A 14,400-nucleotide genomic window follows, 5' to 3' on the forward strand; every position below is an offset into this window, starting at 1 on the left:
GGGAATGAAATGCGGGACTCCTGACGACTGGACTTTTGTGCCTGAGCCGGAAGCCCATCCTTCCTCACAAATACGTTAGGTGCTGGACTGACGTAATGCAATGGCAACACAGTAGCCGTTTTTAAATGATACAGGAGTTGGCAGCATCCTTTTAGCAAAGTCTTGGAAAAAATATTTCAGTTTTTTAACTTAAATATTTCATACACCCCACGGTCGAGACCTGCAGTCTGCTCTGCCAGATATTATTGCTCAAGTGTAAAGGGTTGGAGAAATCCAACGGTGAGCTGTTGTTTCTCCTCTTTATCTTGTGCTAAAAATGCTCCAGCAGGCATTAGAATGAGCAAGAGTGGATGCTGGAAGTAATGCAATTTAGGTCTTCAGAATCTGTTATTTATACGCACAGAGAAAGGCTTGTGTATTTCACCAGGGTTTTTTCGGTACCTGTAGGAAATGCCGTTGGCTTAACCATTATGAGCAGAAAGTTCTAGTTCAAGAAGCGAATTTTGCTTATTCCTGGCTGAAAGGTCAGTTGGTTTCTTTGATTGCTTAGGCTGACAGACAACGTGAGAAAATGGTCCCTTTTTTAGATTTCATTTTGCTGCTGCATGCGGCACAAGGGAAACCAGCTATCAAGTGCAAAGCAGTGGGGGGAAGAGGGCAGATGCTCCACGGTGCTGATCTGTGACATGGGAGACCGGGTTCAGTTCCCTGCTGCACTACAGGTTATCGGTGTGATGATGGGCAAGTCACTTAAGCTCTCTGTACCTACCGCCCATCTACAAGTGGGGGATAATCTATCACTGCCCTGAGTCACAGGTAAGTAATGAGGACAAATGCATTAGAAGTTTGTGGGGTGCTCAGATAATGGGGGATTGCATAAATACATTACTCTAGATGAAGGTAACATGTTAAAAACACTGCATGTTTGCCATAGGTTTTAATTGACTTAGATAGTAAACTCTCTCTCTGTGTATGCAGCACCTAGCACAATACGGCCCTGATGGTAGATTATGGCCCGAAGGGCCTACTACAATACAACGCCTTATAACTGGGAGGAGTATGTCACTGTAGCGCAGATTCCAATAGCCGCTAACGTGCTCTACATTAAACGAGTCATTTAATTTAAACTGACCCCCCTCAACTTCTCTTTGCCAAACCGGAATGTGCACTGTAGGAAAATGGGGGAACGTTATTTATCCAGATCAGAGCTGCTTGCACCGAAGATTTTTTGTTTTCTTTACAAGTTGGTGTCTGTAGAGAGGGTCCCTCGTTATTGAAGAAAACCCTTTGCAATACTTGAGAATAAATAAAATGTTGCCGGGTTGGGGTTTTTATTGCCCTGCCTCAGTCTGGGAAAGTTGCAGTTTCTCTCCTGGCTCAAACTCCGCCCTTTCAGAGGGTGAGTTTGAATGGACTGCCTTTTAGTTTTGCCAATAACTCTTCTTTCTTAAAAGAAGAAAAAGTAGCTGAATGACGCCATCTTGTTCCATTTCTCATCCTGAGTGGGAGGGAAGCACAATCATTCTCCCCATTTTACAGAAGGTGAATTAAGGCACACTGAGTCATATTAAACTGTGGCAGAGCTGGGCATTGACCTGCAATATCCTTGAAAGACCTTATTGTGTTAACGTTGTGTATTATTGTTGACTGGGATTATATGTAACCTCTCTAGGGGGAAGATGGGACCGATGTAGGAACTGGGAGTTCAAAAGGCTACACTGAGAATATACCAGACAAGTTTGGACTTTTGGGACAATAAGTGTTAAGTGGATTTCCTGGGGAGTTCCTAGGGAGTGGTTAATGCAAGTTCCCCAACTCTGATTATGCAAAAAGCCAGCCTTTTGACGCCACACCCTGAGGAGAGGGTCACTGTTGATTCTCTATTACAGAAGGCCAGGCTCATGGGCCTGAGCTGTATAAAGAAGCCACTGGTCTGGCCCGTTTTTGATCTGGTTCTGGATTGAAGATTGGTATGAACTTGTAACCACAGGGAAAAGCCAGTTGTGGGTTTTGATGGACTAAAACTACCAGAGCCCTAGGCTGGAACTGGGGTGACCCTGTGGTGAGCTTTGTAGTAGGTGTGTAGGAACTTCTGTCGTGTTAATCTGTTTTCTGTGTAACCTTAAGAAAAAACGGGCTTGCTTAGAAGGGGCTGTGTGGTAACTTTTATAAATGCAGGCAATCCCCACTGGTCACAGCCTTCAGAGAGAGAGAGAAAAACACACAGGCAATGGCCTTTTGGGCAATCTGGCTTGCTGGGGCTATTACAGTGTAAGGCAGGGAACTGTGCAGCCTGAGGGTTGGTCAGGAGGAAGTGCTTCAGAGCTGTAGCATTCAGCCCTTGGGGGGCTAGCGGGCTTGAGCCAACAGCCCAGGCAGTCCCAGCAGGTCTCTTTCCATTCACTTCACCGGGCTTGGGATCAGGACCAGAGAGGACATCTTGGATAGCTCCAGTGTGACCTCCTTGGCTGACATAGGAGCAGTGGAGAATGGCCCTGGCTTGATGTGGGGCCTTGTAGCCCTGGAGGAGTTGAAGCCCCACTGGGAGATTTGCATTCTACACAACCTGAACATGAGAACGTGCCTCTTTTGGTGCAGGGGGCTGAGAGCGCCTGTCCCCCTGGCTTGCTAGGCATGCTGAGGCTTCAAGCTCTGCCTGTGTTCCCCTGGGACAACATGAGCACCCTTAGCCGAGCAGGGAGCAGCAGCTCTGCTGCCCGACCTGGAAGATCACCGGTGCCGGACTCAGAAATGACCCAGGTGCAATGACACTTATTTGGATTGGGCACCTACGGCTCTCTTTAGTCCTGCTCCAGCATTCGAATCTGCTAACGTGGATCCCTGCCCGCCGGGGGGCCACACGCAGACTGAGGGGCCTGTGCTAGCAGACCTGATAACAGGATCAGGGCCTTGCAGCACAGTGGGAACTGTGAGTGCTCAGCACCTCTCTGGATCAGGCTGCCTGTCCACCCATCCCTAAATATCTGCACGAGAGTTTGTTTGCACCATGGTAAAAGCTCTGCGCTCCCCTTAAGGGTGCACCAGGGTCATGCTAGATGAGGTGCATGTTTGTGTCTTAGGGGACATCGGTTTGCAGTGCACACACTGCACGTCGGCCAGCATCAGTTTCCCAGGAGTTAGTTTTCAGTCACCGGCTTCATTCCTTCAGTCAGGTGCTGGTGGCATCCGTCAGAGCGATCGCTGTCACCCACTACAGCGCCTGAGCTTGACTCACTTGTGTTTGCTTGACTCTGCCATGCCCTTTGACAGGTTTCCATCACGTGAAGCGCAGCCTTGCGCCTGCCTGAATGGAAGTAACCAGGGATGAATCGCAGAATTGCTTTTTGCCTCGGAATTTGGGGCCCTCCCCATCAAGCGGGCAGTCTGCAGCCATTCATGCTGTCACCATCCAGGCTGAGCGGCAAAGAGGAACTAGTCAAACCCACTGGCCCTGCCCGCAAGCTGTCTTGCTTTTGCTGAAGTGAGTTGTCTCTATCGCACCAGCAAAAAATGAAAAACAACCCAAAAAACGATAACTGCAGCTTCAGGATTGAAATATCTGCATTTTAAAAGCCAGGATGAGCAGGGGACGCACGTTGATTTGATTTTTCCTAGCTGGGAAGCATAAATATACACTGTACAGATGGCACATTTTCCTCTCTAAAAACATGATGAATCGGAGAAGCCAGGGTTTATAGCAGTAGCACTGCAGGGGTTAGGCAGAAATCCAGTAGAGAATCTCATTGATAATCCGTGGTACAGTGGCTCAGAGAAGAAACCCATTTCCAGCTAACTTCTGCAAACCCAGTACAAGTCACTTCGGCTTGAATGTGCAGATCATTCTCATTGCTTGCGTACATAACTTTGCCATTAACGGCCTCTTTCTTTCTTTCTTTCTTTCTTTCTTTCTTTCTTTCTTTCTTTCTTTCTTTCTTTCTTTCTTTCTTTCTTTCTTTCTTTCTTTCTTTCTTTCTTTCTTTCTTTCTTTCTTTCTTTCTTTCTTTCTTAGTGTGGATTAGGAGGTGTGGGCGGGGGGGGGGGATAATGTGTTAACCAGCTGTAAAACAGACTTTTAAAATTCTTTGTTTTGGGGACGGCTTTGTTTCATCATAGTTCAGATCTGGTGGGTGCCTGAGTGAAATGTTCTTTGTTTGGGAGGGACGGGACAGCGCCATAGATTAGATGGCTGCTGCTTTGCCAGCCAAAAGCAATTAGTCTGGAATCCAATACAACTGACACGTCACAAAGCAAAGTCCTTTGGCTTGGAGGCACTGGAGCTGGCTCAAGGAGGGACAAACTGCCCATCAGCCTGGCTCCCTGTACCCCCATGTGGCATGGGAGGCTTAAGAGGGCGTGTGGTGGCTGTTGAACCTCAGCTACCCCCAGGTGTTGTAAGTGTGAAACCCACTGTGGTGCTCAGATACTACGGCGAGGAGCACGGTATGAGAGCCTGAGTAGACTAGAGCACAGGGTAAGCGCTGGTCCCCCAGCCTTTCCTAAGAGGGGTTTGGCTTAGGGCAAGTCTTACATGCTACTCAGCTCCATTCTGGCCATGCTGTGTTTCTAGCCAACGTTGGCCTCCATTTCAGTGCCATTGACCCCTATGCTACCAGTCGAGGGGAGAAGACAGTGATTTTCTGCCATTGCAACCTCCCATCCTGGGCTGGCACCAGCAGCAGCTGGGATGGGCTCAGCCCCTGGCTCTCACTCCTCTCCAGCGTTGCATCGTGTGGAGCAGGTGTGAACATGAGGCGCTAAATGTTGTCTTGTTTAAGGGTCTGGCTCACACACTATTCATCCTAAATAAAATGAACAAGCTAGCCTAGAAGGGACCTGAGCAGCTATGAACCTTCACTCCCATTAATTTTAATTATTTTCTTTTCATCTGCAGTCAGTAGCAAATTAACTTGTTTGATTTACAGTGAAGTGCGAATACATCAGTCATACGTTTCATTGTGGCTCAAACCAGCCTGTGGGGAGCCAAGCCCCTGTATTTCATAAGTCTGGTCTGCACCTCAAGATTAGATCAACCTAGCGGTGTCGTGCAGGGCTGTGAAGAATGTCGTGCCCTTAGCACCGTAGTTGGACCTAACCCCCAGGGTAGACGCGACTAGGTTGACAATAATTCTTCCATCAACCTAGCAGTCTCTCAGAGATGGATGAACTACAGTGATGGAAAGCCCCCTTCCGTTTACCTGTGGTGGCTGTGCTGTGGACATGCCCATAGATGCAAAATGACTGAGCAAGATTCCCATGAGCCTTGGCAAATCCGAGTAAGGGGAGGCACATGGGGACTTAGCAAAATATCCAACAGAGTGACTTACTCGTACTCAGTGTTAGCAGGGACATGCAGATGCCCTTTCCCCGCTAAATTCTACAATTCCCCATGAGAACCTAGCGGTCACCCTCTAATTCCCAGGCTGAGACTTCACTGAGAGCTGGGCTTTAAGTCAGCCGAGACCGGGACAGCTCCAGGTCTGTGCAGAGTCAATACAGCTGCTGCTGTGGCCACTAAGCAATCGCCCACTGTGAGCAGCAGCACCCAGGGAATTGGACTAGTTCTCGGTATTATGAAGGAGGCCTTGAGAAACAGCAGCTGCTTGACTGCTGTGGAATCCTGTTGTGTGGACTGCGCCCTCCAGCTGGGATGAGCCGCACATGGCTCCTACCAGCTTGGCTGGGGAAGGCTCTCCCAGGGCGGGCTCATGCCTCCGGTGAGGTAACCTGCAGGATGCGGGGCCAGAATCCTCCTGTTCCGGTCTCCACTGGGTTCACAGAATGAACCTGCGTGTTGCATTAGCTTTGCTCTTGTGTCTGGCAGGCCACAGGGGCATCTGTTAAACCACGGAAGAGTCCCCATCAATTTCCCTTCCAGACGAAGTGTGTTTATGGAAGGGGGTGGGGGAAGCAGGCAAAGCAGCCTGAAGGTTCGTTAAATGGTGTTCTTTTCAGGGTTAAAACACTACAGGCTGTAGGAGCAAATGGAGACATTTCTGGGGAAATCCTGGCCCCAGTGAAATCAGTGGGAGCTTTGCCACTGACTTCAGTGGGGCCAGGACTTCACCCCTAATCTCTGGAGGTAATGCCTCCGTCTTCTTCCTACTGTGCTAAAGCTGTTAAGACTCTTGTAAATAGCAGGGGCTGTTAGAAGCCTCCTTTTCATGGTTGCATTTTAACTTTTGCGGGGGTTGTTTCGATCACCTTAGTTTTGCCAAGTCTTGGGTGGTTTAGTGTGAGTCTTGGGATATTTGGTGCCTTTCTGAAAGGCGCAGCTCCTGGAGTCCTGGGATGAGGCAGGAATCTCTGTTTTCATTTCAGTAACAAAGTAAGGGTCTAGCCCATGTGGCTGAAAGAGCTTGAAAGAGCTATGATTCTATGAAAGTGTGCCTCTTAAAGGCTCAAAAGCCAAAGGCAAATCCAGCCTCCCAGTGTATTATTTTAAAAGGAAAGATCTCTTAATTTTTAAGCCAATCGTGTGTTTTTTGGGGTTTGTGAGTGTATGTGTGAGGGAGCCTGTTTCATGAGTTGTGAAGTCTTGGGTTGGTGACTGTATTTTGATGGCTCCTTGAGCCCAGAGTTTGTTCTCTGGCCTCCTGGGGTGGTGTAGCTACGTCTTAGGGTCCGATAGGCGGGCATGAGATGTGAAGGAAAACCCATGGTCTGAATGGATCTTTAAGAAGGAGTCAGCCTTACAGAACACTAAGTGCAGGTGGTGTGACCAGACGTCACGATATGCAATTATTACACCCCTCTGCCCCAGCCCCGAAAAAAAGTGTCGTGATTTTTCACACTTGCTATCTGGTCACCCGCAGTGCAGGTTTCACTCAGCACTGGCATAGATTTGGGATTAACTCAGTGGCTTTTGCCCAGGTCTGTGCCAGGGCAGAATTGTTATGTAGCTGTTGTTTTTACAGTACCCAAGAGCGTGCTACACCCTTCTTAGCAGAATTAGAACAGCACTGGTCCTGCTTCAGCTGCTTACCATCTAATTTTAGGGGATGGAGGAAGGTTCAGGGCTGGGGCAGTGATAGGGCTTTTGCTTAGTCACAAGAACTTTTAATAACGATTGTTATTGACTCGCTTCTTCGGAGCGTCCTGGGATGAGCACTTCTTAAGGAGGGATTTGGACAAAGGGAAGGTAGCAGCTTGGCTGGGCAGAAGCCCGGGTGTCTCTCTGAAGGAGACGCTGTAGCTCACACAGAAGCTATGGTTTGGATGCAGAAATAACTGAGTGGAGTTCTCTGGGCTGCGTCATCCAGGAGGTCAGACAAGATAATCATAATGGTCTCCACTGGCCTTGGAATCTATGACCTGGGGACTTGAGTCCAAGTGGATTTGATCTGATTTGTTAATGTTGTAGGAAAATCCTTCATATTCTGAAAAGACTCGGGTGTGTTGGGGATCGTGAATGACTCTGCTCTGGTGGCAGTCTAGAAATAAATCACAGAAACTTGACCTGGAAACCTTTGCTCTGAGCCCTGGCCTGTGAAACCCACTGCGGTAAGGCTGCTTCGCTTTCCTGCCGCCTTCCTTCTGGGGAGGCTGAAATCTGCACCATGAATGTTAATAAGATTCCATGCACAGCAGTGTGCTTGGATACAAACTAAAAAATTTCCTTTCAAATCGATTTGTTTATCTGTATATCTTTGGCCGGCATTGACTCTAATCCGTTCTCCATGCAGGTTTCAACGGAGGGAGCTTTTGGAATGAGGTTGCTTTTTATTAAATGTAACGGTTCTCACCCTTTGAATTGCCCTATGAAGGCTAACATGGCTGCTGTTCAAAGGTTGGTACTCATTTGAGGGGGGCTTTTAAATATGCTTTGCTCTACATCCTGCCCAAAACTGTTGCTCTTTGTTGGTAAGCAGCTGCTGTGCTGCACCCCAGAGATAGTTGCAGTTCTGTGGTGGATGGGAGGAACAATCCAGGTGTATAGCTTACATCAGGTCCGTTTTTTGTTTTTTTTTGGAAAGTGCCCCTTGGAGTTGGACTGCGCTATTTAATGATTGTGCTTGTGAAATATGCTAGGTACTATTACAATATACTCCCTAACCCCTGCTATCTCTTTCATGGGCCCTGCTTGAGCCCCAAATCAAAGTAAACCAAAGTTCAGCCTTGGCTTTCCAACCCCCAAGTGAGGTTTGGTTGGATCTGAGATTTGGATTCTGCACATCATAAAAGTGCAGCGTTTGGAACCTGGGTTTCAGCTCAGACCCGGGTCTAACTTCTGCTCTGCCTGTCTGGCACATCCATTCCTCCTGCAGCTATGGCATGGTGGCAGTTCAGGCCTGGGGCTTGCTGTGCCTGCGGGGTGGGGATGTGGTGCTGGTGGCACTCACAAGCTTATGGCACTCGGGAGACTGATGGGGAGACGAGAACGGATTGATTAATGCGCCGAGAATTGTAGTTAAATTAAGGATACGGGCTTCACGGACCATTGTTCTTCCTGGCTTTACAAAGTTAGAGGGCAATCTGTGTGTTTGGGGGCATGAGGAGTCAGGGCTGCCTGGCATGATGCTAGCTAAAGGAGGCCAAAAGGCAATTGATGCAGCTGGGGCTTGCTGAGCATGCACATGGTGATGCTGTGAGCACAAAGGCATTGAGCACAAAGACGGGAGGGGAGGGATAGCTCAGTGGTTTGAGCAGTGGCCTGCTAAACCCAGGACTGTGAGTTCAATCCTTGAGTGGGACATTTAGGGGTCTGGGGCAAAAATTTGGGGATTGGTCCTGCTTTGAGCAGGGGGTTGGACGAGATGACCTCCTGAGGTCCCTTCCAACCCTGATGTTCTATGATATTCTATTCTATGAGGTGCTGGGAGCAGATGTAGAAAAGTAGACAGCTGCCAAGTGACACCCGCCGCTGTATTCCTCCTCTGCACACAGTACTCTTGATTTGCTTCCCACCATGAGACTCCAAGGCAATGTTTTGCTCTTGGAAAGGACCATTTGTGGTGGTGGTGAGTACTGTGTTGTTTGTACTGCAGTAGAGAGGCCCCGGTGGAGACCGGGGGCCCTGTTGTGCTAGGGGTTGCATAGACACGAGGCAAGAGAGTGTCTCTGCCGGAAGAACTTACAATCTAGATGGACAAAAGGTGGGTGGGGAAACTGAGCCTCAGAGAGGTGAAGTGACTTGCCTGACGACTTCTGGCGGAGCTGGGAATAGAACCCAGGTGGCCTGACTTTCCTAGCCAGTGCCATACCTGCTAGGCTACACTACCTCCCTGCTGTATTGTGTCTAGTTTAGCTGGTAAATGAGTTGGGTGCTGGTAAAGCACTGCGCGCAAGTGATGCTAGATAAATAATCAAGAACTGTAGTGGCCCTTCACTTGGTACAGACAGCGGTAACTTCGAGAGAGATGCAGGATGTTTATTCTAGCGGCTCATTGCATGACTTACTGTTATGTGAATTTTCCCCGGGCCATGATAAATACCTGTAGTCTGCTAGCTGAGGACTGCACCCCAACCTTCTGCCCCAGCCCTGAGCCCCCTCCAGCACCCCAAACTCATCATCCCTGCACCCATCCCAGAGCCCGAACCTCCGCGCACCCTAACCCTCTGTCCCAGCACTGAGCCCCACACTCTGAACCCCTCATCCCTCCCCGAGCCCTCACCCCCCCCACACCTCAACACTGTCCCAGCCCTGAGCCCCCTCCAGCACTCCAAACCCCTCATCCCTGGCCCCACCCCAGAGCCCAAACCCCCACACACCCCAGCCCTGAGCCCCCTCCCACACTCTGAACCCCATGGCCCCATCCACCACGCATCACCTCCGTTTTGGTGCACATAGCAAAATTCATCCTGCCCGTGGATGTAAAAAATTAGAGGGAACGTTGGTCCTCGGTGCTCGTTCTCCTTGTAAGGCTAGATGTGGAGATGCTGTTGCGTGGGCATCAGGCTGGCTAAAGCATGTACAATCCCTGCTGAGCAGCAGCTTTGCAGTGGCTTCATGCTGTTCCTTTAAATGCTTGTCTAAGACCTCTGGTACGGCAACCTGGGCGAATTTATATGGTGATGCCCAGTTTGTTTAGAAGGTTAAATGATTTCTAACTGCTGAGCAATTTAGCCCCAACCGGCCGGAGAGATGTAACATGTGGGAGGGGAATGTTGGGATGGACCTAGGCTAATTTGTGCTGCTGTGAGGCAAGCAGCGATTGCTAAATGGCGGAAGCTGTGTTGGGATCTCTTCTGGAGCCTGCAGAAAGCAAGCAAACACCATTTCCCCACAGTGGCTTGTGAATCAAGTGGAAGAGAAGGAAAAACGATGGGTCGTACTCATGGCACATCTTTCAGGTTGGCAACCAGATCCCTTTGGAGCGCTGGTGATTGACACACTTTAGCCAGTCCCTGCACTGGTTGCTGGCTCTTTGGCCAGAGGTTCATTGCCTGCTTGTGCTGTCCCTAAAGGGAACATGGGGTCTCCTGGTCCCAAAGAGAGCTTCTGATTCTAGTCTAGCTGTATGGTTGTTTTCCCATCATTTTAAACATTGCCACACACCCTAGTGTAAGAGCAACGGGGGCATATCAGGGCCTTCCAGAGGCAGGAAGCGGATGGGACCTTATGCCAATGGTGTAAGTGAGAACTGCCTCTGTGCAGCTGTTGGGCCGGAGCTGGGCAGAAGTTGTGACCGGAGCAGAGCTTGGGTAGAGCAGAGAATCAAGCCCTCAGGGACAAATTCTGCTCTCCGCAGCCCTCGTGCAGCTTCCAACGTTTGGAGTTGCATGGGTGTAAAGGAGCAAAGCCCTTGGCCCAGGCAGCACAAACCCAGGGGCAGATTCTCTGCTCTCATGGAACTCCACTGACGTCAATGGAGTCATACCAGCAGAGGACAATGGGTGATGCAGGTGTAAGATGGATGTGAAGCATTCTCTTGATGCACAAAGAACGAGAAGGGTTACGTTCGGCAGGATGCAGTTTCCTAGGTGAGGAATGAGGTTTGAAGAGATTAATTTGGAGGCCAGGCTATGCACCAGCCCCCTCTCCCTCTTCTTACGCTGACTTGGGCTCTGCAGGAGATTCTCCTTTCTGCTGCAGCCAGGAAAAGGCAATTCAAATGCAAGTGCTGGAAGCGATGCAGGCATCAGCTACTGTGTGATGAACACAGTCAAGGAAGCGGTGATCCCAGCAGATCACCCTTTGACAGCAGCACCAGCAGCTCTATCAGCCAGCTCTGAAGGGAAGAGAAGCAGGAAAGGGGGAAAAAAAAAGGTCAGATGTGAAAAATGTCTGGAATCGTAAAACTTTTGGGGGATTCGTGCTCTCAGGGTTGAGACTTGGGGGCCTGTATTCCTGTTGACTGTAGAGAGTTTTTAATGAAAAAGAAGAATTCATATCTATTCTGGAGTCTTGTGGTCTCATTAAAACTGCAGCAAAATGAACACTTTTAGAGATGTCTCACTGATTTTATTTCCCAAACTACTGATTTGAAGGAAAATGTAGCTTCTCTCCTCATAGGTAGGTAAAAGAGTCTAGTGCAGCTGTAACTCCAGTGACCCTTATTCTCAAACTGTATAGCTAGTGTCTTTTGATGACCGTGTGGGGAAAAACACAGCACCGAACTTTCACTGGTGGTGGTGGTGGCCGTAAATATTTATGTCATGGTAGCAGATGCAGATCCCAATTGGGATTGGTGCCTTGTTGTGTTAGGTGCTATATGACACAGCAAAGAGACCATCCTTGCTTTCTTTTCTGTGTATCTATCTAATACACTGTGCACGAATCAGCCTGATCTCAAGATGTCCTATAGTCTCCATAGGGCAGATGTAGTGTCCTTTTAACTCTCTTTAGCTAATTGGTTGTGACAAAGGAATAGCATTAAGAATCGCAATTAATGCCCTTTCACTGGAGCTGCTGCTGCGGCAGTGACGTTTTTTAGAAAACTGTAGTTGCTCGAGGAAAGGTGGGTTGGCGCCTTCACATTGCTGGTCTCTGGAAATCTGACAGCTCCCTGATAACCAGCTGAGAGCAAAGAGGCCCTAAATATCCTCTCTCTCCCTTTCCCATGTGCCCATTGTATTGTAGCTCCTTAATATTATCATCTCCCTAGTTGCTTGCATGTATCAAGCCAAACAGAAGAAATCATCTGTATAAGGAGAACCTGCTGAATTAAATTCTCACCCATGCCAACAAACTAACAAACTGGTGGTGCTCTGACTGCTGTATTTTGTGCAGTATGTAAAAATGCCCCTCAATTGGCATTATCCCCTGAAGAGGCAGAATAAACTGCCAAATTCTGGGATGATTTATTCAGTGGTGGTTGATCCCTGCAGCTTAGTATCATCTGAGATTTCTTCAGCAATGTTTACTTGTGTTATTTTAGGACAGAGTTGGGCTTTACTTGCACACACAAAACATATTTGGATCTTTGCAGAATTTCCTAAATGTGTTTCGTGTCGGACTGTCTACCTGCATAATTTGTACTTGTCCTTTATTTGCTTTTTGGAACATCAGTCAATATTCAAACAGGGCAAGTGTAGATTCTAGCATTTTTATTTTTGTTTTCATCCTTCATGGGCCGGATCTTCTTGTGAAGCTGAAATATTAAGAAAGATTTTGGTTTTCCCATGGGTGGTCTGTTCCAGAGAAGAGAAATACCATGAACAGACCAGCTTTTATGTTATGCCAGTTCTATAGTTGGCTCCAAAATGGAAAAAAGGAATCCAAGGAAGTGTTGTTGTAGCCATGTCAGTCCTAGGATATTAGAGAGACAAAGTTTTTTATATTCTTGTGCAACCAGAGTACATGTGACCACCGGGCGCCGTGTTGTTTCATTTTCAGTAACGGCTGTTTATTTTGAAAAGCGACTCAGTGGCCCAACACGAAGGCAGTTATGGCTTTGATAACAGTGACTTCTACAGCCCTGCCTATTGATACATCTGTTTGATCGAATCTTTCTGGTTTAGGTATTTACCCAGTGCTTATGCAGTAAGTAGAAAGTCGTCCCTTGGTACCTACCTTTGTTCCTCTTTTGAGAACCAGACCATTTTGGGATTCATGCTGATTCGGCTTACTAAAAACCTCACAGTGGGCCAGATCCGCAGTGCGTGAAAATTGGCGTAGATTCACTGAACTCAACAATCTGACTTGATTGACGCCAGCTCTGTATATGGCCTAGTAGTTGTACATACTGGTCGACCAGTAGCTCGTCAGGGTGTTCCGTTTAAAACTCCTAACGTGCCGTGGTTTAAAAAGGAGAGATGAATGGGAAGAGGAAATTAATGACTGGGCTACCTAAAGGAGGAAATCTGATGGTCCCAGATCATTACCTGAGTGCATGGTAGATTACATCACATTATTCTCCGCATACTGTGGCTTGCGTTTGGCAGGATTAGCAAGCAGGTCTCTGCTCAAGGAAAGAGGAAACTAATGTTCAACTTGTGCAGACTCATAGGCGTAAAGTACAGCTGGCTGGAAATTTTTCAACTAACTTTTTTTGACAAAAAATGCCATTTTCATCAAAACGGAAACGTTTAGAAATCTATTTCTGACAACATTTTGTTTACCAGAACACTTCATTTCATTTTGTTTTTCTAAGCTCAAAACAGGATATTTCAAAACTTTTAGAACAGTGGGTTTGGTTTTTCATTTTGAAATTGAAATAATTTTTTCTATTAAAAAAATTGCAAGAAGTTTTTAACAGGTTGAAATTGGAATGAGACGTTTTTGATTTTATCAAAATGTTTTGATAGTCTCAAAACTATTTCTTTTTATTTTTGAATTTCATTTCACGGGAAAGTTCAGTTTCTTTTGTTTCCTTTCCATTTCAGAATGGAGTCATTCAAAATTACGGAATTTCTCATGAAATGGAAAAATCCAGTTCTCGCCTGTGTCTAGTGCAAAGGAGTATCATTAATGGGCGCTGGACATGCTGTCCCTCACACACAGCTGTGAACACTTCTGTTACCTGGAAATACCACCCTGGCCTAGAGGGCAGTGTTGTTGATACACAGTGCCTGGACTGTGGATGAAACTGATATTCCATCTCTTCCCCCTTCCTTTAACTTAGAACAAATTTAGCCAAAAATATTTTAACCATTTTCCCCCTCTCCCCCATCTATTTTTTAAAATCAGAAACTCTTAAATTTTCCATCTCCTGAGTGGCTGCACAGCCAAGGTGTAAACTATAATCTGGAGCCGAAGCTGTGCAAAGTGAATTCTCATGATGTTAGGTTTCAGAGGACATTTAAAGCTGGAAGCATCCTGTTTAAACAAGATCTCCAACTGTTGTTTCAGATTTATGGAAGAATTAGCACTGCTGGGTTTATTTCAGTATGGCTCTACATTTCATATTTATGCGCCAAAGTGAGATTTATTGTGGATTAGAGTGACAGAAAACGCATCAGCAATATCTAAATGTTCAGTGGGAAAATACCTTTTTTTTTTTTTTTTTAAAGACTCCACTG

At 47.3% G+C, this 14,400-nt stretch overlaps 1 protein-coding gene across 15 annotated transcripts in view; it reads left to right on the forward strand.

The window, feature by feature from the left end:
* RPH3A (rabphilin 3A) overlaps nucleotides 1–14,400 on the forward strand; it is a 109,619-nt gene that overhangs the window by 18,661 nt on the left and 76,558 nt on the right. The gene's annotated exons all lie outside the window — the stretch shown is intronic.

This window comes from Lepidochelys kempii, chromosome 15 (genome assembly GCF_965140285.1).
Source record: "Lepidochelys kempii isolate rLepKem1 chromosome 15, rLepKem1.hap1, whole genome shotgun sequence".
Lineage (NCBI taxonomy): Eukaryota > Metazoa > Chordata > Testudines > Cheloniidae > Lepidochelys > Lepidochelys kempii.